The sequence below is a fragment of the Mustela putorius genome, unplaced genomic scaffold, assembly GCF_011764305.1.
Source record: "Mustela putorius furo isolate JIRA1106 unplaced genomic scaffold, ASM1176430v1.1 tig00003834_pilon_pilon_pilon, whole genome shotgun sequence".
NCBI lineage: Eukaryota > Metazoa > Chordata > Mammalia > Carnivora > Mustelidae > Mustela > Mustela putorius.
In genome coordinates this window covers 49286375-49312044 of record NW_025421987.1, presented here as the reverse complement: position 1 = coordinate 49312044, position 25670 = coordinate 49286375, and the positions used below count along the sequence as shown (strand labels likewise).

The 25670-nt window shown below is 36.5% G+C and overlaps 1 long non-coding RNA gene across 1 annotated transcript in view; it reads right to left on the bottom strand.

Moving 5' to 3' along the window:
• Positions 1-24187: 24187 nt before the first annotated feature.
• LOC106006010 overlaps positions 24188-25670 on the bottom strand; it is a 285724-nt gene continuing 284241 nt past the window's right edge. Inside the window, exon 5 of the long non-coding RNA XR_006609110.1 lies at positions 24188-25463. This is a non-coding gene — a long non-coding RNA (uncharacterized LOC106006010). The remainder of the gene's footprint in view (positions 25464-25670) is intronic.

Genomic DNA, 25670 nt, shown 5'->3' with positions numbered 1-25670 from the left:
TAAGCTCTATTACAAAGCTGTCATCATTAAGATGGTATGGTACTGGCACAAAAACAGACACAAAGATCAATGGAACAGAACAGAGAGCCCAGAATGGACCCTCAACTCTATGGTCAACTAATTTTCAACAAAGTAGAAAAGAATATCCAAGGGAAAAAAGAAAGTCTCTTCAACAAATGGTATTGAGAAGATTGGACAGCCATGTGCAGAAGAGTGAAACTAAACCATTTTTTTACACCATACACAAAAATAAACACAAAATGGATGAAAGACCTAAATACAAGACAGGAATCCATCAAAATTCTAGAGGAGAACACAGGCAGCAACCTCCTCAACTTTGGCCACAGCAACCTCTTGCAAGACACATCTCCAAAGACAAGGGAAACAAAAACTAAAATGAACTACTGGGACTTCATCAAGATAAAAAGCTTTTGCACAGCAAAGGAAACTGTCAACAAAACTAAAGGAAACTGACAGAATGAGAGAAGATATTTGCAAATGACATATCAAATAAAGGCCTGGCATCCAAGATCTATAAAGAACTTATCAAACTCAATACTCAAAAAAACAAAAAAAATCTAGTAAAGAAATGGGCAGAAGTCATGAACAGACATTTCTCCAAAGATGACAAACAAATGTCCAACAGATACATGAAAAACTGCTCCAAATCACTTGCCATCAGAGAAATACAAATCAAAACCACAATGAGATACCACCTCACATCAGTCAGAATGGCTAAAATTAACAAGTCAGGAAACAACAAATGTCAAGGATGTGGAGAAAGGGGGACCCTCTTACACTGTTGGTGGGAATGCAAGCTGGTGCAGCCACTTTGGAAAACAGGTTCCTCAAAAAGTTGAAAATAAAGCTACCCTAACACCAGCTATTGTACCATACTTACCCCCAAAATACAGATGTAATGATCTGAAGGGTCACCTGTACTCCAATGTTCATAGCAGCAATGTCCATAATAGCCAAACTATGGAAAAAGCTGAGATGTCCATTGACAGAAAAAGGGATAAAGATGTGTATATGTATATGTAAATGTACACAATGGAATATTACTCAGATGCCAGAAAAGATGAATACTTACCATTTACATCCATGTGGATGGAACTTGAGGGGATTATGTTAAGTGGAATAAGTCAAAGAAAGATAATTATCATACGGTTTCACTCATATGTAGGATATAAGGAATAGTGCAGAGAATCAAAGAGGAGAGGAGGGAAAATGGAATGGAAAGAAATCGTAGAGGGAGACAAACCATGAGAGATTCTGTCTGGACTCTGGAAAACAAACTGAGGGTTGCAGAAGGGGAGGTGGGTGCAGAGATGGGGTAATTGGGTGACGGGCATTAAGGAGGGCAAATGACTTCATGACCACAGGGTGTTATACACAACTGATGAATCACTGAACACTGCACCAGAAACTAATGATGTACTAAATGTTGGCTAACTGAATTTAAATTAAAAACAAAAACAAAAACAAAAGCAAAATTATAAACTCACAAACCCAAACCCAAGAAGCTCAACAAACCTCAGGCACAAGAAGCAAAAAGAAACCTATACCACAGTAAATTATAATCAAATTACTTAAAGTCAGTGATAAAAAGGAAACCTTAAAAGAAGCCGGGGGCGGGGAGAACACACTATATATAAAGAAAAAGGATTAGAATGACAGGAGTCTTTTGATTGGAAATAATCCAAACCAGAAGACAGTAAAGCCGCCTCTTGGAAGTACTGAAAGAGCAGGAAAACTGCCAACCTAGATTACAGGAACAGTAAAATGCTTTTCTCAAAAACAAAGGTGAAATAAAGACTTTTTCAGATATATTAAAACTAAAAGAATTCATTACCAGAAAATTCACACTATAAAAAATGTTAAAGGATGTCCTTCAGTAAGAAGGAAATACCAAATGAAAATCTGTATCTACACACACACACACACAAAAGTGAATTAGTAACTACATGGATAAACATAAAAGTCTTTTTTTTATTTTGGTCTCTTGAAATATAATTGTTTAAATAAAAAAAAAATGCACTGCGTGATTCATTATAAATGTAGAAGCAAAATGTATGACAATAATAGTGCACAGCCTGGAAGGAGAAAATGCAATTATCCTATTGTATGGATCTCATACTACTCATGGAGTGGTATACTTTCACTTGAAGGCAAAAATAATAATAATAATAAAATAAAACAAGCAACAACAAAAAAAACCCTACCATTTGAAGGCAGACTTCAAAGTTAAAGAGGAGTGCTATAAAACTAAAACAAACCCTAACATAAGCCAACAAAGGGGGTGGTGCTGAATGGCATCATAAGATATAGTTAACTGATCCAAAAGAAAACAGGAATAGGGAAAAAAACAAAAGCTGAGACAAATCAAAAACAAATAGCAGGAATATAGATTTAAACCAAACCACATCAATAAATACATTAAATATAAATAGCCTATTCATAATGTGAGTGGCTTTCATCCCATCAGCCTGAAGAGAACAATAAAGCTGACCCTTTCTAAGAGAGAATTCTTCCTGCCTGACTCCTTTTGAACTGAGGCATAAGCTTTGTCCTGTCTTGGGACTCGAACTGAAACACTGGCTCTTCTTGGGTACAGAGTCTGTCAGCCTTTGGACAGGGACTGCACCATCAGTCCCCCTGGCTCTCAGGCCTCCAGACTCTAACTGGACAATGCCAGCGGGCTTTCCTTGCTCTCCAAGCTTGCTGACTCACCCTGTAGGTACTGCCACTTGTATGAGACCATTTCTTATAATACCTTTTCTAAAAATATATATACTATTATTACTACCAATAAGGTTTTATTTATATGTATATGTTTATACATACACACCCTTACCTATATACATATATAGTTTCTGTTATTTACTGCTTCATTTCTGTGGAGAACTCTCAAGAACCTGTGAGGAACCCAGACCCCCAACATCCTGTTAACACTACTCAAAATTTTCAAAAGCGGTTTAGTACATTAACAACAAAGTGGATTTTAGAGCATAAGATATTACCAAGAATAAAGAAGATCATTTCACAATAATAAAGAGGTCCACTTAAGAGGCACAATAATCCTAAATATTTATGTGGCCAATATGGAGCTTCAATATAGATGAAGAAAAAACTGATAGAAGTGCAAAGAGAGAGAAACAAATTCACATTTACAGTCTAGGGTTTCAACACCACTCTATCAATAATTAATAAAATAAGAGGTGCTCACCCATATCCTCAGGGCCCTCAGGTTGTTCCTCTTGAAGTAGGGAGGCCACTGCTGCCAGTTCCCAGAGTCTCCTTCCTCATTACTCGCCTCAGGCAATTGCTGGCTATTCCTGACCCAAACAGCCAGCCTCTCCTGGAGGTGAGCTGTTCCCTTCACTCAGGAAAAGTTCTCTTCAGACCAGCAGAGAGCCTGGTCTAGGTTGTTGAAACCTGCGGTTTCCCGAGGGCAAACAGGGTTCTGACGGAGCCCACAGAATGAGCTTTGTGGCTTCCGGGCGCTGAGCTTCAGAAGAAACTGGAGAATGGCGCAGTCAGGCCACAGATGCCGCTGCCTTGACCACTCATCCCACAGGGAGCTGGAGCTCAAGGGATCCTGGGAGTCCCATAGGAGCCACATGAGTAAGAGAAGCAGCAACAGAACACGTGAAACTATCAACCACCTTGACCTCATTTACCTTTAGAGAACACTCCCTCTAACAATGGCATGGCACTTTTTTTTTTTTAAGAGAAACAGAACATAAACCAAGATAGAGCATATGCTGGTCCACAAAAGAAGTCTCAATAAATCTTTAATAATTCTATTTTCTGACCAAAATTAAAAATAAGAAAAGAGTAACAAATTCATCTGGGAACTCTAAATATTTGGAAACTGAATAACATACTTCAAAAGAATGCATGGGTCAAAGAATAAATCAAAAAGGAAATATGAAAGTATTTTAAACTAAAGGAAAATGAAAAGACAACATATCAAGATTTGTAGGATTCATCTTAAGCAGTGATTAGAGGAAAATTTATTGCATGAAATGCCTACATTAGAGGAAAAGAAAGGTCTCAAAGCAATGACCTCACTATATACCTTCCTCTAGAAAAAGAAGAGAGCATAAACAGACAGCAAGCATAAGAGAGGAAATAATGAAGGTCAGAGCAGAAATCAATGAAAATAGAAAATAGAAAAACAATAGAGAAAGTAATAAAACCAAATCATTATAGATGTTATAAATATTTAAAAGTAATAAAGGAATACGATGAGCTACTTTATGCCAATATATTTGGCAACATATGAAATGAACAGATTCCTTGAGAGACAAAATAACAGTGCTTACTCATGAAGAAGTAGTTGAATAAATCTATTAAACCAACTGAATTGGATGTGCTATTTAAAATCCTATCAAAAGTAAAATATTCACAGATGACATGATCATATATGCAGAAAACTTGATGCAGTCTTCAAAAAAGTGTCTAGAAGAGTAAATGAATTCAGCAAGCTTTCAGAATACAAGATCAATGTATAAAAAACATTTCCATATACTAGTAATGACCATTTGGAATTTGAAATTTTAAAATAGTATTTATAATAACATCAGGAAATATGAATTAGTTTTGGATATATCTAACTTAAATGTGTAAGAATTTCACATGGACCCAATATTTGATGACAAAATAAAAGAAGACCTAAGTAAATGGAAACGTATACATGTTCATGAATACAATTTGTTTAAGATGACAGTCCTCCCAAAACTGTATAAATGCAATGTCAATTAAAATTCTAACAGACTTCTCTCTAAAATTTGATGACCTAATTCTAAAATTCATATGGAAATGCAAAGGACATAATATATATCCAAAATGCCTTTGGAAAAAAGAATCGAGGGATCATTTCACTTAATTCACAGACATGATAAAACTATATAAAAATCACGACAGCACAATATTTGTGTCAAGATAGACAAGTAGATCAATGGACACTTAGAATCCAGAATGAGAGTCATATATAGTCAATTGACTATATATAGTCAATTGATTTTCAAGGAAGGAGCAAAAGTATAACAATGGAGAAAGAGTAATCTTTCAAAATATTAGGCTGGAACAATTAGATATCCATATACATAAAACAAATTCCTCGATCTATCCTCACACTATATGGAAATGCTAATGTAAAATGATTCATGTATCTAAAATCAAAACTCAAAATTATAAATGTTCTAGAAGAAAGCACGGGAGAAAATGTTTTTGATCCTGTATTCCTTAGGAACAAGGAGTACTTAGAAAATGTAACAGAAGTATGACCCACAAAAGAAAAAATGATAAGCTGTACTTCATTAAAATTAGGAATTTCTAATCTTTGAAACATACTGTTAAGAGAAAGAAAAGACAAGCCACAGAATGGGATAAAATCTGTGCAAATCATGAATCTAATAAAGAATGTGATCTTTACAGGTGAATCTAGTGAATCTAATGAAGAATGTGAATCTTGGGCGCCTGGGTGGCTCAGTGGGTTAAGCGGCTGCCTTCGGCTTAGGTCATGATCTCAGGGTCCTGGGATAGAGTCTGGCATCGGGCTCTCTGCTCAGCAGGGAGCCTGCTTCCTTCTCTCTCTCTGCCTGCCTCTCAGTGTACTTGTAATTTCTCTCTGTCAAATAAATAAATAAAATCTTTAAAAAAAAAAAAAAAAAAGAATGTGAATCTTCACAGGGGCACCTGGGTGGCTCAGTTGTTAAGCGTCTGCCTAACAGCGCAGGTGATGGTCCCTGAGTCGTGGGATTGAGTCCCGCATCTGGCTCCCTGCTTGGCAGGAAGCCTGCTTCTCCCTCTCCCACTCTGCTTGTGTTCCCTCTCTCACTGTGTTTCTCTCTGTCAAATAAATAAATAAGATCTTTAATTTTTTTTTTATTTTAAAAAATGAGTGTGAATCTATACTACATAAAAAATTCTCAAAACTCAAATATTTCTCAGCCATAAAAAAGCTTGCAGACTATACATGCAATGACTTGAATAAACTTTTAAAAATTATGCTAAATGAAAGGAATCAGAAAAAAAAAGTCACATATCAAATGAAACCATAGATATAAAATGTCTAGAGTATGTAAATCTACAGAAATAGAAAGCAAATGAGTGAGTGCCAGAAGATGGGGTGAGGAGGAAAACTGAGAGTGACTAATATGGAGAGCCTTTATGGGATAAAGGAAACTTCTGAAATAGATTGTGAGAATAGTCATACAACATGATGAATATACTAAAAACCACTAAAATACACATTTTATGTAGTGGATTTTATGTTATGTGGATTATTAATACTAAAAATTGTAAACATCATAAACTCAATAATAATAAGACAAGTAACCCCACTAAAAAAAATAGACAAAAGCTTTGAACAAAGAAGATATATTCACAGCAATAAGCTTAGGAACAGTTGCTCAGCAAATTAGTAATCAGGGAAATGCAAATTAAAACCACAAAGAGACAGCACTACACACACCTGAGTAGCTAAAATTAAAAACACTTGACCTTACCAAGTGTTATCAAAATAAAACAACCGAAATAGTCATATACTACATGTGGCAATATTAAATGCTACGACTGCTTTGAAAAAAAGTTTCGTAGTTTCTTAAAACCTTAAAGGTACATCTACCATAATCTAGTCATTCCATTCCTGATATTTGCCCAACTCAAATTAAATATATGTAGGCCCATAAAAAGGCTTATACATGAATGTGCAGAGTAACATTACTTTTAATTATCCCAAACGGGAAACAATTCAAATGTCCCCAATGTCCAACTGCTGAAAAATGTGAATGAATAAAAATCATGGCATATTTATAAAATACAATATCACTTAGCAATTAAAATACATAAATTATAGATGCACATAATAATATGGGTAAATAGCAAAATAATTACACAAAATGAAAGAACCAGGCAAAAAAGAGCATATACTGTATGACTCCACTTATATAAAATTAGAGTAAATATAAACTCATCTATACTAAGAAGAGATCAAGTGTTGCCTGAGGACAGAGACTAGCAGAGGCAAAGTTTGGATGCAAGAGATCACAAAGAGATATGAGGAACTTCTTTTAAATTTGTTTTATTTAAATTCATTTAATTAACAGACACTATTATTAGTTTCAGGGATAGAATTTAGTAATTCATCAGTTGCATATTAACACCTGGTGCCTTCCTTAATTCCCCCCCATTACCCAGTTACTCCATTACCCCCCACCCACCTCCCCTCCAGAAAACCTGTTTGTTTCCTATAAGACTCTCTTATGGTTTGCCTCCCTCTCTGTTTTCATCTTACTTTATTTTCCCTTCCCTTCCCCTATCTTCATCTATTTTTTTTCTTAAATTCCATATCTGAGTGAAATCATATGGTATTTGTTTTTTTCTGGCTTACTTTTTTCACTTAGCATAATACCCTCTAGTTCCATCCACATCATTACAAATGCAAGGTTTCATTCTTTTTAATGACTGAGTAATATTCCATTGTATATATTTTCCACATCTTCTTTATCCATTCATCTGTTGATGGACATCTCCACTCTTTCCATAGCTGTACTATTGTGGACATTGCTGCTATAAACATTTGGTGCATGTACCCTTCAAATCTCTATTTGTAGCCTTTGGATAAATACCTACTAGTGTAATTGCTGGGTCATAGGGTAGTTCTATTTTTAACATCTTGAGGAACCCCTATACTGTTTTCCAGAGTGGCCAAACCAGTTTGCATTCCCACCAACAGTGTAAGAGTGTTCCCCTTTCTCTGCATCCTTAACAACATCTATTGTTTCCTGACTTGTTACATTTAGCCATTGTGACTGGTGTGACGTGGTATCTCGTTGTGGTTTTAATTTGTATTTCCCTGATGTAAGAGATATGGAGGATTTTTTCATGTCTGTTGGACAGTCTCATATCATCTTTGGAGAAATATCTGTTCATGCCTTCTTCCCATTTCTCGAATGGATTTTTTTGTTGTTGTTTTTTGGGTGTTGAGTTTGATAAGTTCTTTATAAATTTTGGATACTAGCCCTTTATCTGGTAAGACATTTGCAAGTATCTTCTCCCATTCCATAGGTTGCCTTTTGGCTTTGTTGACTATTTCCTTTGCTATGCAAAAGCTTTTTATCTTGATGTAGTCTCAATAGTTCATTTTTGCTTTCATTTTCCCTTGCCTTTGAAGACACGTCTAGCCAGAAGTTGCTGTGGCCAAGGTCACAAAGGTTCGTTCCTAGGTTCTCCCTTTGGAAGGGATATGAAGAAACTTTTAACAGTAACGCCTGTGTTCATCATCTTGATCATGGTGGTAGTTTTATTGGCATACAAATATATCAAATTTTATCAAATTGCACTTTTTAAATATGTGCAGTTCATCTGTGTCAACTAGTCCTCACTAAACTATTAAACTAACTTTTAAAACAGAACCAGTAGATTGATTTAATCTCTAGAGATACAATATCCTGGATGCTTGGGGCCAGAGTAGGTGCCATTTTAGTCAAATACTATGTGCAAACCAGCATTAACAGGGTGCCACTTCTAAGATTCTTATTTGGAAGTCAAGCTTCAGCAAAGAAAGGGGAAGAAATGTGCTAAAATAAGTTAAAGACAACTCAGACACAAAATAAAACAGAATGCAAGAAAAGATGTTGCATGATTTCAGCTTAAGTACAGCCCAGCTAAACCTGGTTTCTTGAGATTCTTTTATTTTACTTGAGCTTCTTTGAGAGGATTCTATCCCTTGAAATCAGACTATCCAACACTGGAACAGTCATTTTCTTTCCTTTTTTTTTTTTAATTTTTATTTATTTATTTAGGTTCAGAGAAGAGAGATTGGTATTTTTTTTCCTTTGAAGATTTTACTTATTTATTTATTTGAGAGAGAAAGGGAAAGAACACAAGCAGGGGGAGCAACAGAGGGAGGAGGAAGAAGCAGGCTCCCCACTGAGCAGGGAGTCTGACTCAGAACTTGATCCTAGGACCCTGGAATCATGGCCTGAGCTGAAGGCAGATGCTTAACCAACTGAGCCACCTAGGCGCCCAGCAAGTCATTTTCTACTAAGCCATTTATTTTCACACCTGGTACACAATAACAAATAAAAGGTTTTTTGTTTTTGTTTTTGTTTTGTTATAGTACAATTCCAGATAAATAAGCAGGTTACTGAACTGGTAGATAGTCTAGATTATTTGGGCCAAGATTTTATTGAAAAATGCATTGTTTGCATTCCCTAAGAAAGAGACCCTGAGAATAGGATTCAAGTGAAAGTGATTTATTTAAAGGTGATCTTAGAAAGGGGATGCTAGGTGTGGGAGAAGAGAAGTGAGACAGGGAAGAGAAAGTGGCCAATAAAGGATGTGCTGTTGGGCCAGTTACCTCTATGACCCTGGGGCTTAATGCCACTAGGTAACTCTCCATGTTATTGCTGAAGATGTGCCTCAGAACTAGTCCATACCAGGGGCAAGAGAACGAGGGGGATTTATAAACCAACTCCCATTGGTAATTGGTTGAGAAATGCTTGGGGGTGTGGAGCATTAATTTTGCTAATATCCCTTCACTATGACCTTGGGCAGAATGGTCTCTGGCTTCAGAAGATAACTCACACAGTTGGAAAGAGGACTGGAAGGCTCTGCAGTAATAAGGCCCAAGAGGATAGTGTCAGGTAGCTAATGTCATCTGTTCTGCCCGAGTAGGACAAATCAGGCAAAACATCATTGCTTACAGAATTTTGCTTGAAGAAGATGTATTCCCATCTGGAACTGCTGCATATTATACCTTCCCTAGCTCTCTCCACTGAACTAATCTGGCTCTGTATTACCAATCAGATAAGATCCAAAGCTGGTGGAGTGGTAAAACAGGTCCCTCATTAGATATAGCTGACCTGCTTCATCAATCATTTTTTACATGATTCTGCCATGTATAATACATTGAAATAACCTGCAGTTCCTCAAATATACCATAATTTTGCATAGCAATGCAACGTGAAATATGCTGCTCCCAGCAACGAGAAATACCTTTCCTCTATGATGAAGTCTTACATTTCAATGTACAACATGAGTATTGCATTCTTTATGCAACTTCTACCAGAATACTCCAAGGGTCTGCCTCCTCTGTGTGTCTGTGTATATTCTTGAGATAGTGCTTGTATTATGGTTATGGATTCACTGCTCTATTACACTAGATCGTGAACTCCCTAGAGACAGCGATTATTGTATTCATCTTCTTAGCTCCAGTGGTTGGCATAACACTGCACATATTGCACATGCTTAATAATTTTTATTGAATTGTTTATGATTCCAGTAATTGGAAATAACATCAATAGATTAGTTAAATAAATGGCAATAGATTTAAAGAGTAGAATATTTTGCAGCTTTTATATGGAATCAACTAGTGTTATGAGTACAGTTATGCAAAATAAACCAAAATGTATAACAAATGTGCAAACATCATGTTAAATGAGAGGAGTAAGTTATAAAATGCTGTACACATAGCATAATCTAATTTTTGTAATATTTTGGTAAATACATATATTATACACATATATGATATGTATTTTTTTAAGATTTTATTTATTTATCTGACAGAGAGAGAGATCACAAGGAGGCAGAGAGGCAGGCAGAGAGAGAGGGGGAAGCAGGCTCCCTGCTGAGCAGAGAGCCCAATGCAGGGCTTGATCTCAGGACCCTGAGATCAATATCTGATCCGAAAGAAGAGGTTTAACCCACTGAGCCACCCAGGCACCCCTATAATATGTATATTATATGAATATTAAAATAAGAAAAACCTATACACCAAACTATTAAAAATTATAATGCCTGAAAGGTAGAGTTATGGAACATATACATCATGCTGAAAACTCTGTTGTTTTACTTTTTTTATTACAAGAAGAAAATCAGCTTTATACAAAGAAAATAGCAATAAGGATAAATATGCATAAAATAACATTTCATCAAAATGTTAAATTTGATGTGAGGGTCCAACTCAATTCTTTTTAAATCAAATAATCTTAGAAACTTAAGTTCCTTTCAATAGAGATTCCTAGAAAAAGATAGATAGATAGAAAAAGAAGGTGATGATGAAATCACAGTGAGAAGCCTGCCTATAAATTTCACCTGAAAGCATTTTATATATTTCAAGCTGAGATAGAGAAGATTTGGGTGGGGAGCATATCCTGTCTTCAAATTCGTGAAGGGCTATTTTATGGAAGAGATATTAAATATGTCCTGTTTTGCCCTTGGGTTTTACTAAGGCCAGTATATGAAACTTGTAGACAGAAAAAATTAAATTTAGTATAAAAGAGACCTTTTTATTTTATTGTCATAATTCTACAAAGACAGAAAGCTTCGGCCCCATGGCTTCCTGATTTTCACAATCCCTGAAGTTATTCAAATACAGTATGGAAAAACACATGTCAGAGCACTTGTGCAGAAACTCAGGGCCTGCTTGGAAGGGGGCTTAAATACCCTCTAGGCTCACTTCCAGCACTGAGGTTATGGTATTGTGAGATCAGAAGTTTCCAAAAGAGTTTAAAATTATTAGGACATGAAAAGCATTTCTATAAAAAAATGATTCTTTTTTTTTTTTAAATTAAATTTGGTTCAGATTACATAGCAAAGGCAAAATGAAAAGAAGTCTGGAGACATGGTTCTGTTCCAAAGTTTCCAATAAATTCATTCATTCATAAATTCAAAATTTATTGAGTGTCAGCAATGTGTCAAGAACTTACATGGGAAATATAAAGGAAAAAAAAAAAGCACAGTCCCAAGTCATTTGTATTCTGATGAGGAAAAAACTACTATAATAAAGCTCAACATGTGAATCAATAGAGGTACACACTGTTGATGGTGTTACAGAGAATTGTTGAAAATTTCTGAAAGGTCGATGGGTAGAGGTGTGTAGAAGCATGCAAATGTATGGGGAAAAATGTAGATTTGAAGAGGTATAAATAGTTTAATATTGCTAGAGCTGAGAATTCAAGTAGTAGAAGATGAATCTAACCAAGTCAAAGTCAGATTGAAAAGGATTTTAAGTACCATTCTAAAAAATTGGGACTTTTCTTTGGAGACAATTGAAAGCCTAAAAAGGATGTTAATCGAAGAAATGGTATCAGTGCTGCACTTTGGAAATAATTACCTGTTATCAAATTGAAGGAAGAGATGGTGGAAACTTAGATAAGAAAAGCAAAGCCAATAATATAACTGGCTTTCCAAGAGTGGCCAAGGGAATGGAGATAGATGAAAAGGAAAGAAACGCCAGTTAGGAGAGAGAATCAACAAGACTTAGTGAGTAATTAAATGTGTTGTTGAGACAAGTACAGATGATCCCTAACTTAGGATTTGTCAACTTTAGAATGGTGCAAAAGTGATACACATTCAGTAGAAATCATATTTCAAATTGGGAATTTTGATCTTTTTTGGGGCCAGTGATACTCAATGTGATCCTCTCTGGTGATGATAGGCAATAAGCTGTCATTCCCAGGGAGTCACAAGATCATGAGGGTAAACAACCCATACACTTAACAACCATTCTATACCCATACAACCACTCTGTTTTTCACTCTCAGTACAGTAGTCAATAAATTATTTGAGATACTCAACACTTCACTATAAAATTGATTTTGTATTAGATGATTTTGCTGAACTATAAGCTAATGTATGTTCTGAACACATTTAAGATAGGTTAAGCTAAGCTATGATGTTTAGTACATTAGATATATTAAATACACTTTTGACATGATATTTTCAACTTATGATGAGTTTCTTGGGACATAAGCCCATAAGTTGAGAAAGAGATGTAGAATTATCAGGACTACAATGACTGGGTTTTATGACTGGTTAGATTATCAAGATAAAGAAGGCAGAAAAAGAAGCCATTTCTGGAGAAAAATAAGAAATAAATACAAAACAGCAAACATTAATTACACAAAATCTTCTATTAGAATTTTTAAGAGAACTCATTGAGATGGGCTGGACACACTAGGAGATACAGTCTGGAGCTCCATTTAAAGATCTGAACTAGAGGCACCTTGTTGGCTCAACGGGTTAAGCTTCCACCTTGGGCTCAGGTCATGATCTCACTCAGGATCCTGGGATCAATCCCCGCATTGGACTCCCTCCTCAGTGGGGAGCCTGCTTCCCCCCTCCCCCGCCTGCCTCTCTGCCTACTTGTGATCTCTGTCAAATAAATAAATAAAATCTTTTAAAAAAGTAAATAAATAAAGATCTGAACTAGAGCCACATATCTTGAAATCTTCAAAACATGGATGTTAGAGGAATCTGGATATGGATGAGATTGCCAGACATAGAGGATATGACAAGAGGAGGAGAGAATGCAATCTCTAAGCCAGATACATTTGGGAGAAAGCAGCAAATATGCAAGGTAAAGTTAATAGGTCAGACACCACAACTGACACTACAATGGAAAGCAAACTGCAGTGTTAGATAAATCATAAAAGGCATCTTTTTAAGAACTTCAGTAAGACAGAAAGGAAGTAAATATTATCAGTACAAAAACAAAATGAAAACGGGTATCTAAATGGTACATAGAAGACAATGTGAAGCTATCTTCACTCGAAGAGTATTTGCTTAATGCAGGTGAGGTGATATGGCACTTGGTTTTTACGTCCTCTCAAGGTGCAGGGGACAAAAGACAAAAACCTAGAACCAGTGCAATCTGGGCATTCATAATAACCACTCCTATACAGCTAAGCTCTCTAAAGTGCCCTATCCTCAGAATAAGAGTAAGCAAAAATAATTTATCCCTCCCAAAAAAGGAAGGAAATTTTTTATCTTAAACTTTGATGCTAAGTGGAAAGGGGAAGAAAGAAAAAGCTCTCTTAAAATTCATAAGCACAAGCTAGGCCTTAGGCACAGTACATACATTTTCCAGAAGCCCTTGTGCAGAGAATTTAGTTTCAAATGCCTCCCAACCCCAGAGGATCAGGAAAAGCAGCACAATCCTCTCTGGAGGAATCCACTCATCTAGGCCTTAGATAAATCCTACTGATAAGTTCCAAGAAATATAAAACTGACAAAAACCACAAAATGTACAGGGAAAATACAGACTTGCTTGACAGGCAGCAGACAGAAGAGCAGAATCAGGTCTAAAATCCTTCATATATTGGACTGCCAAGCAACAGAATATAAAATAAGAAGAACGAAAATGGTTCAACAAGTAAAACCACTTAAAATATGTTAAAAGATTAGAACTCTAGAAAATGACCAGACATATTCACAAAGGAAAGTAAAATAGGCCCTCTAGAAGTTAAAGATATAATAAAATAAATTGACTTGCGAATTTCAAATAAAGTTGGCAGTTGGCTAACTGCTTATCTCTCCCTTCTGAAATCCTATTGACAAGGTCAGTCAGCCCAGTGAGAACGGGAGAAGGAATGGTACCAAGATTTTAGAAAATCTGAGAAAAGCTGGAAAATCGCTAGACAAGTAGTAACAAGATGGAGGTGAGCCAAGAAATCGGACTCCTAAACTGGAAATGGGAAGAGTGGAGAACTCCACTGATTTCATACTTCAGAATTCCCCAAACTGGCTATGCCAGTTACCCATGGAAATAGATGCTACTGAAAACATAGGAAAAAGAGGATTTGTTGAGATATATTAAGAAGTTAATTAGATTCTCCAGATTTCCTTCCTTGTTCCACACAAGTGCTTTCATTTCTAAGACTGGTGAGTCTCTTATTTTGGATATCAGACAGAGTTGAAGATAGGGCAGTATTTAGAAAAAATAAAATCAAAACAAAAATTTAAGAAATTAAGTAAAGTTAAACATGCCATTGGCTAAGAGACATCCCTTTCCCAAACTCCTTCCCCATTTCACACCCTAAACCCTACACCTCTTACCTTACATGGCTCCCAGAATGCTTGCTGGTCTTTACCCTCCAAAGAAATCTGGGAAATCTAAAAACCTTAAATAAAAGACCTAAGATTATGATATCAGAAGTTCCACAAACAAAACCACATGACCTTCCAATGAAGCTTACAGACAATAATTCTCAGAAGCTTTCATCATCCTTAACCATGTGCAGATACCCAAAAATGAGCACACATCTCCGGAAAGCCTCATGTAAAGAGGCAGAGATGAAAGCAAACATACAGGAAGGATTACCCTGATGGAACAGAGAGGATGAAGGAAAGAAAACTCATTAACACAGTAATTAATATCCTTAAGTAAACAGGAAAGATGATAAAACTGAAAGTAAGACTATGATACAATATAAAGAAATGCTTAGGAGAATAAAAGGAAGCTCTCAGTGATTAAAAATAGAGCTGAAATAAGAAACTTTATAGAAGTGATAAAAGATGGAATCAAATAAATGTCTGAGCCAAAAGAAAAAATATGTATATAAAATATATATAATATATTCATATAAAATATAATATATATATTTTAGAAACACATAAAATATATAAATATATATATTTGAGAAAACAAATCCAGGAGATGTAATGTCTATATCATGGGAGTTCTAAAAAGAGAGAATGGAGAAAACTGAGGGGAGGTAATTGTCAAAGAATTAACTTTAGAATATTTCCCACTACTGAAGGATCTGAGTTCCTACATCATAAAGAGCCTTTAACAGCTAAATTCTCAACTTTATCATAAGCCAACAAATAATCCCTAAGCTATCTAATGATAAGAATGCATTATCATCTACTACTTGGAACTATCCAGAGAAATGTCAGAATAATCAGATAAAAATAAAAAATAATTGCTCTTGAGAATAGGGAAATGAGAAGGGAGAGGCCCTAGGCACTGCTATTTTCCATAGTTTGTAGAATCATTTGATTTTTAAATGCACATTTAATAGACAAAACTAAAAACTGAAAATGTAAAATAATCTTGATTGAATAGATTTAATAGCAGCTTCAACCAATACAGGTGCAAAAGGAGCTAATTAACTAGAAAAAATATTCAGAATGCAGCAAAGAGAGATAAAGGGATAGAAAATATGAGACAGGTTAAGACACAAGAAGAACATGCAGGAATGAAGGCCAAGCATATGCCTAATTGGAGTCCCAGAAAAACAGATAATAAGGGAGAAGCAATAATCACTGAGGGTTTTTTTGTTTTGTTTTGTTTTGTTTTGTTTTTTTAGAACTAAGGGAAGACCCATGCTTGGCTTTAGAAATCCCAAAGAAAGTTCAGAGATAAACCAGGAGTGAAGGTGCAATGGAATCAAAAGTGATATGAATTTTCTAGGGTAAGCCCTGGATCCACAGGTCTGGTTATTTATCTATCCTATCAGCATTTCTTGACTAAAATATATAAACATATTTAATTAGACTTTTTAAAGAACTGATTTGCTCTAGGCAAACCATCTCAATGTTGGTAAGTAACACACACACACACACACATATACGCGCGTGCGCGCACGTTTAGGCCCACACCATGCAAATTACTTTGTGGACCAACATCTCTGGTAAACTCAACCAGAATGATCAAACTTCTTTCTGAATATAGAAATTGCTTCCTAGCTAAAGAGAAAATTTGTTTTCTCTTTTGGCAGACTCGTTAAGAAATGTTGCCTGAGATACAAAGTAAAAGCAGCTTGAAGCATATTTAAGTTATGTGTATATACTGCCACCGCGACTAATTGAAGAACAAAAGCATCAGGGAATCAGTCCCTTGTTGTGCTTACATAATAAAAACCAGTCTCACTCATTCAACATATTAAATTAGCTATTTTGGCATTATGTAGACAAAAACCTTGGTTACCTAATTACGGAGTTAATTTTCTTTTGTCTTTCCTTAGCAACCTGGTTTCTGTCTGTTTATGATGTAATCATTATTAGTTTCTTCTTGGATGACCAGGTATAATTCAGATAGTATAAGCATCATTTCAAAGTGGCTAACCCGCATGCCACTGTAATGAAATCCTTTTCTCCGCAAAATTTTATATGATTTAAAAGCATTTAATAGGCATGGTAATTAGAATTATGTGAAAGGCACAGGCAACGAAGAAACAGATTTTTTTTTTTCAAACGGATTCATTTCTTTGTGAGCTAATTTAAAGCAGTTCTTCAGAGGTTGGCACATGTGAATAAAACACTGCCTTAATTGACAGCAAATGCTGCTTGTTAAAACTTCACAAACTGGTGCATTGCAAAACATAAGAATACCTGTGCTGATGCCCTGGGATGGAGAGGGGGCTGAAAACTGGGAATAAGAAGAACGCCTGGGTGGCTTAGTGGTTAAAGCCTCTGCCTTCAGCTCGGGACATGATCTTGGGGTCTTGGGATAGAGCCCTGCATCTGGCTCTCTGCTTGTCGGGGAACCTGCTTCCTCCTCTCTCTCTGTGTGCCTGCCTCTCTGCCTACTTGTGATCTCTATCTGTCAAATGAATAAATAAAATCTTAAAAAAAAACAAAACTGGGAATAAGACCTGCGAGCAAGAGACAAGGCTTTCTTGGAAGGAGGCTGCTAATTAAACACACTAATACTGGTCCTGGGCAGTATCTTAGTTTAGCGAACACTTCCTCAGAGGACATTTTATAGACAATAAGAGCTCGCACAGTGCCTGTATTTCATGACTTTTGCATCCTCAAATCTACACGGTGAAAAAATAGCTTCTTCACTTGCAGGAGAGTATTATACCTTTCTTCTGTAAATGTTCTTCCAGGCTGACTAGACTATGATCTTGGGCGATGCAAATATCTCCTGTGACTTTTTCTGTTTGGCATTTGGGGGACTGCCTTTCTTTTCTGTTGCTGAAAAAGGCACACAATTTCTGCCTGGTACCTCTGTTTAGTTCTTGTTCTTCAAATAAACATTTTAAGTGTAAATGGAATTAGAAAACCACCTGATTTCTTTTTGCTTCAGTGAGGTTACTCCGTGGTGCAGAAGAGTTGACTAAATGACTCTAAAAGTTCAAGTTAAGAGGCACAGCACTCTGTCTGGGGAATGCTGTGTGATATTCCCTGAGGAGATGGCAGTAGGCATGAATAATGTCGATTCAATTGGAAGCTGCAGTTGAAGTAAATGGATAGTTAATGAATTTTGCTATTTATCTTTGTTTTGTTTTGGCCTCAGTCGATGCAGATAAGCAGTCAAGATGATGAGCAGTGGGTCTTCACTGATTCTATTGAAAATCTAATTAAAGGTTCTTCTCATCTTAGATTATATTGGAATTCTAAAACATAAGGATGCTTCCATTACTTAGGACCACCATAATTCACAGCACTGCTAGGGGAAGTGGTGTTTAATTGCTTGTCAATAGGCTGTTGTTTAATGTTATTCACCTCAAATAAAACTTGCTCAGAGACAAATGTTCATGCTTTTATTAGCTGTACTCTGTGACACGGCATCCAAATAAACGGAGGATTAATAAATCAAAGTGAAGGGATTTGAACCGTAACATCTACTTTTCTGGGCATCCATGATACACAAAGGCATACTTCTTTATTAAAATTCTTAATAAGTAATGTGACATTATTTGAAGACATGAAAATAAATTATTTGCCATTATTCGGAACACACCATCATTTTTAGTGTTATTTTGCATGTGGAAAACTAGACCTCCTCTTTACACTCATAATTGCTTCTGTGTCTACATTGCACCAGGTATATTCTCATTATACACAATCTTTGACACAAACCCTCCCTTTAGACAGATTATAGCTAGTTTATTTTTGCATTCCCATTTAAAACTAAGTGTTAACCTAAAGCAGTTACTTCGTAATGTGTGGAGATTGCGAAAGACGGAATATTGAACAGACAGGTGAAAATGCTGGAGATTTGCCCCTTAGCGTCAAGAGAGTCGGGAGAGGCCACTGGCCAGTGTTTGTTCCTGGCTTCTGACACATTTTCCCCTGAGCTCTCACTTTCCCTCTTGTTTTTCTGCTCTTTCACCTCTTCCTAATTTCTTCAGGCCACCAAGAATGTATAGCACCTATTCTTTGCAAATTAGGGTACACTAATTGTACTCACAGTTTCTTCCCTCAGTAAAGTTCCTGCTGGGTATGGAAGATAATGGATACAAATATGAATAATTTAGAGTAAAAAGTTACAACCTAAGAGTAATGCAAATAAAATTGAGTTGCAGCCTCCATCTTTCTAAAGACACTGTTAATTTGCCACCATTTCCCTAATCCTAAAACAGTATTAATTTTTAAGGCATAACAATTTAGGAGTAAAATTTCAAGAAAAGATGTTGTATTAAAATGTACACATTTAAAAGCCACCCAATAGGGGCACCTGGGTGACCCAGTCAGTTAAGCGTCTGCCTTCAGCTCAGGTTATGATCCCGGGGTCCTGGGATGGAGCCCCACATCAGGCTCCCTGCTCAGTGGGGAGTCTCTTTCCTCCTTCTCTTCCTGCCCCTCTCCTCCACTCATGCTTGTTCTCTTTCTCTCAAATAAATAAATAAAATCTTAAAAAAATTTAAAAAATTAGAAATTTAAAAAACGACCCAACAACAGCATACACTTAGGTCCAAAATCCCTTGCCACATTGTTCATCAATATTAGCTTCTCAGTCACGACAAATTCTAAGTCCAAAGATCGTACTGACAAATTCTGCTGATCAGAGGTTCGGTATAGAATCACAGAGATTGGGGCGCCTGGGTGGCTCAGTGGGTTAAGCCGCTGCCTTCGGCTCAGGTCATGATCTCAGGGTCCTGGGATAGAGTCCCGCATCAGGCTCTCTGCTCAGCGGGGAGCCTGTTTCCCTCTCTCTCTCTCTGCCTGCCTCTCCGTCTATTTGTGATTTCTCTCTGTCAAATAAATAAATAAAATCTTTAAAAAAAAAAAAAAAAGAATCACAGAGATTACCAGTACACCTGATTCTAATCTCTTCAGCACCTTCAGGAACAGCAGTATAATTGTGAAACACATCAGATAACCCTAGAGTTTCTTCTCCATTCACTTCTCCATTTTCTCCATTTCTTCTCTCATTCTCCATTTGGTTAAACTCTTAGTTACTTGCTTTGTTTTTGTTTGGCTCTTAATTATATGACTGATAGTCCTCAGGACTCAAAAACTGCCCCCCCAAATCTTGTCTAGTTCTGAAAAGTCTCTGATCAGTTCCAAGTGATTTGGCAATACTATTGTCTTGAATCATACTGGATGACAAAAGACAAGTAATCATCTGGGTTTGTAGAAACTTTCATTCCCATGCTCCCAAAGGTTATATTTTTTTTCTGAGGACATTTTAAATAACATATACAAGTCCAATTTAAAATTCAAACAGCTCTAGTGGTACAAAGGCAAATAACTCTTCTCATGTGGAAGTCAGATGAAACAGGAGTCAGAAGAACAGATGCCTTTAATTCTTGGCCATGATACTATAAGCTCAGAAATGATAATGACTTGAGGCACCTGGGTGGCTCAGTGGGTTAAAGCCTCTGCCTTCAGCTCAGGTCATGATCGCAGGGTCCTGGGATGGAGCCCAGCATCTGCTCTCTGCTCAGCAGGGAGCCTGCTTCCTCCTCTCTCTCTGCCTGCCTCTCTGCCTACTTGTGATTCTTTGTCTGTCAAATAAATAAATAAAATCTTTTAAAAAAAAAAAGGAAAAAGAAATGACAATGACTTTACAATTTATTTCACTGCCCAAAGGCATATAGGCTTCTTTTGACATCAATTATATTTTGGCATCAATTGAAAGAAGCTTCCCAATTTAAACCATTAAAATTAAAAGTGAATTTAATTTTTTAGAATTGAAAAAATATGGCTCATAACTTATGGTAATTTAATAAAATCACATTCCCCATTTTTTTTATTTGCCTGATGTATTGGACATAGTTCGCATTATTTTGATGCACAGAGATTATTGCTCTGAACAACAGCGTTGCACCTCTGATTTTCTACTATTAGTGAAAGTATAATCTCCTATATAAAATCCTAGAAACCATTATAGGAGATTCCCCCAAGGCCGTGAAGGAGGCTTAGGCTCAGCTGCTTCTTATTCATATAAATGCCGTACGTAAGCTGGAAGTATACAAAAATAGAACAGGTAATATGTCCAGTCAATTAATCTTTGTCTTGCTTAATCAGCTCCCCAACTTAACTCAAGGTCTAAGTTTAAACGAAGGCGAAAATAAAAGCAAAATTAAACTTTTGGAGAACGGGTACATGGAGTCTATGGATGTCCCAATAAAATCATATTACATGGAAAATCCAGCTCAGGGGAAGACAGTAAATACAGATTCAGATCTGTTATTTTGAGGTAACAAATGATATCCAACAGAAAATGTTTACATTGGTTATTTGGAAATGGGACAGGTTCTGCGGCTAAAGAAGTAGACTTTTGGCAACTATTTAGAAAAGAACAGAGGCAGTAACTGAAGGCATAAAAAGTTAGTTGCTATTAAAAACAGTCATCAAAAATTAAATTAGAACTCCTGTTAGAAGTTAGCAAATTTTGCAAAGGTAGCCATCAATTTCTTTATCACACACATTCCTTGTAAATGGCTAAAGTGACTAAGTCTACCTGGTGCAGTGTTGGACACTTAGGCCATGCAAGAATGAACTTCTAACGCCCTGGCATTGTCTTAGGACACCAGTCCTAACCCACCTTGAATTCCACAATCCAGTATGCTTCTCATCTCCACAGTTTTACACGACATGATTTTTCTTTGAATTCATGGATTTGCTTTTCCCTTCAGATGAGTTTAGATTCACTTCAATGCTCTTGTTTTCCATGACACCTATAATTTGATTTTTTTTTTTTTTCTGTAGCTATGCATTCTTCCACAGCACTGGGAGAAGACCTAAACATCAAGATCAACTCTTAGGACCCTGTCTCATGGTAGCTCTCCATGGGCATATTTTAGGATGAATCCCTTTAGTAAGACCAATGGCAATTTACTTAATAGGAAACCACTATGTCCTACAAAGAAAAGAATAAGAATGTACACTAAAAGCAAAGTTTAAATACAATAGGAAAACCTCTAGGATAAAAAACATTGTTCTTAAAATTTCTTATATTTTCTTAATAGCTTCTAGACTATAGCTCATGAATAAATACTAAATTCTCACAACTTCAAAGGCATAAAAAGCACTAGACTATGGAAAATCTATTCAATATATATCTACATCTATATATCTATATTTATATATCATCTGCTACGATAAAATAAAATGAATGAACTATACAAAAAAATTTTATATAAAATCACGCATTTAAAAATTATAGTTAAGGTCACCTGGGTGGCTCAGTGGGTTAAAGCCTCTGCCTTTGGCTCAGGTCATGATCCCAGGGTCCTGGGATCAAGCCCCGAATCGGGCTCTCTGCTTAGCAGGGAGCCTACTTCTTCCTCTCTCTCTCTCTGCCTAACTCTTCACCTACTTGTGATCTCTGTCTGTCAAATAATTAAATAAAATCTTTAAAAAAATTATATTTTATTAAATTTATATGAATACATGTACATATAGTTCAACATGGCTAAAATTATTTAGCTCCATTGACCCAGTATGCACATATAAAATAATTATATGTCAACAAATATAAAAATTATATGCTTACAGAGCAATCCTACACAAGTCTAAATAGTAATATTAATTGCTTAAATTTGAAATTATTACAACAAAAACAAGATTCTGTGAAGAATTAACTCTACTTTGAAATCTGTAAATGTAAGTAATGACCATCCCAACAGTGTCAAACAACACCTTTGATACCTTGACTTGAATCCTGGGCTCCCTAGTTAAAACAAAATAAATCTCTTGCAGAGGAAAATTCCCCTCACTTTTTAAACCCCTTAGATTGCATCAGGTGCTATAAAACATTAATAACCATAGAGTTTAAATATTATTTGAAATGACATTTGTAGAAAATGCAAATGTATGCTGAGAAAAGTTATCCAGCTTATAGTTTGGACAAGTACAAAAGAAAATAAGGTTGGCTATTTGGCTATCTCCAAATGATGTCATGGGGAAGAAAGTAAATTTGAAACAAAATCAGGAGGTTTGCATAGGCTCTGAGAAACCGATTTCTATAACTAGTATCACCCACATGAATGGCAAAGAGTCCAGATGGGTCCTACAGTGAAGCTTGTTTATTCTGGGGCTTTCAGTATCGGCCGCTAGACCACTGAAAATGCAGAGATAATTAGCCATTTGTTGGGAAACTCAGGCACATACCTGTGGTTACAGAGATAAACAGAGACACATATTTCTAAATATTATCTCATCGTTTTTCAGCAGCAGGTCCAGAATCACCTGACGACCCCTTAATTGAGTAAACCCTGAAGTGTCCTTATCAAAGGACCACAGTGCAAAATAGAGAAGCCTCTCTCCTCCTTCTCTACTCTGACTGGTCTCTCATCACTCCAAAATAGAATGTGAAGTGTTGCTGCATGTTAAAGTAGTAAATTAAAAATGATTATGATAAGCAGAAAAAAGGGGGATTTATAAATATATGTACATATATTTATATATAATATAATTATATATTTATATTATATATATTATTTATACACACACACACACACACACACACACATTCCTTGCAATGGGGAAGCTGACTCCTTCACCTCATCCCCTCTATCAAGAAATATTCTTTTGAACACCATGCAGGATGCAAAATGCTAGAACCAAGGCCTTGACTGGGTGGGTGGAGGTTTGAGGTTTTCTTTAAGTCTTCATTTTTTTTTCCAAATAAAATGTATTTGTAAACCATTCTCTGTAGTGATTTGGCTCAGTCATTGCATTCACTTTATTTTTTTTTTAAAGATTTTATTTATTTATTTGACAGATCACAAGTAGGCAGAGAGGCAGGCAGAGAGAGAGAGAGAGAGAGAGGAAGATGCAGGCTCCCTGTGGAGCAGAAAGCCCAATGAAGGGCTCAATCTCAGGACCCTGAGATCATGACCTGAGCCAAAGGCAGACGCTTTAACTCACTGCCACCCAGGCACCCCTACATTCATTTTGGAAAATAGGATGGCAAAACCTATCAAAAGAAGCATCAAGTAAGGGTACCACGATGGTATCAACATGGCATTAACACTGGTTTGGGTTTAAAAGATCCTTATTTATTTATTTATTTATTCATTTGCATAAAGAGATTTTTATTCCCACGGTGTGAGTTTATATAGCATTTTTCCTGTATTTTTTTCCCTTTTAATTAATTAATTAATTAATTAAATTCACATATAATGTATTATTTGTTTCAAGGGTACAGGTCTGTGATTCATCATTCTTACACAATTCACAGCACTCACTACAGCACATACCCACCCCAGTGTCCATCACTCAGCCACCCCATCTGTCCCACCCCCACCAGCAGCCCTCAGTTTGTTTCCTGGCATTAAAAGTCTCTGAAGACTGGGTAACCTGTCCACAAACATAATTACTTATCACGAACTGGAACACGCACGTCTAGCAAAATCACAAGGCATATAGGAACAGTCCTGGATTTCAGGTTTTCTATAGCACCTGCAGGAGCCACAAATGACAGCTTTGACACAAATATAAATATATGTGTACATTATGCATATATAATCAATCACTTGAATGGTTTTCACTTAAGTCTCCGGAGGAAAGGATGTACAACAGACACAAAGGGAAGGAAGTTCCATCCATTTAAAAAGCTCATAAAAGACATGTATCAGAAAAGACGTATGGGAGTAGATAAATTTGAGCAGGATGAAACAACATGAATGAAATAGCATGCTTATTAGAGGGAACAACAGAAGCAAAGAAGCCTATGTTAAGAAATGGCCATCCAGACAGCCGAGAGTAGAAACGCCCTCTCCAGTGTTTGAGGACTGCATGCTAAGGATGGCCCATGCTCTACATATGTAGATCCATAACTCTGGTCTGATTTCCACAATACTGTTGCAGGGGTAATAGTATCACCATCACCACCATTTTACAGATGAAGAAATTAAGGCATAAAGAATTCCCATAACTTGCCTCAGAGAGCACAGCTCGCAAGTACAGGAGCTGGAATTTGAACAGAGGTAGAGCGATCTTCAGCCTACCTTCCTAACCATCTGCTGTATTATCTGCTGAGCCGGCAGCTTAAGCAGATGAAGCCTAGATGGTGGGGTCCTCACCTGCCTCCTAAACTGAAGAATTTGTACAGGCATTTCTCCTGCGGTGTGAGTTTTTGTAACATGAATTGTTAAGAACGTGATTGAATAATTAAGGAGCAAGACTGGCACGACTCCAGCAGCGGCTGGATATAAAATTACCGTGATCGGGAAGAAGCACCTCGAACAGTAGAAAAACGCTATGCCGTCAACAGTGCAGGAACTCACACCTGTTTGGTGTGCAGTCAATGGAGGCTCAGCTGGCGTTCTTTCTTCTGGATCCTGCTGGAGGTTGTAAACAGCACTACACACATTTTGATTGTACAGAGTTTATTGATTCTTGTCTGATCCTACATGCTCTTCAGAATTTTTCCGGGGATGTTTCAGTTTATTTGGAGCAGTTCTGATCAACCAGTTTATTACTTCACTTTTTGAAAAAGATTACTCTGGCCGTTTTAAAGATCTTCATTATTGAAAATCCTGAAAAATATAATGTGGTTATTGCTGATTTGGTATTGTTTATGCCATCTCTCGTGTGTCACTATCCCACACACCCATTTCAACAGTTGGTTTTTTGACACAGTATTTGAAAATGCCAGGTTTTTTGGTAATACTACTGTCATGTAAGAGCAGTAGAGATTTCACTTAAAACACGCACTGTAGGGACGCCTGGGTGGCTCAGTTGGT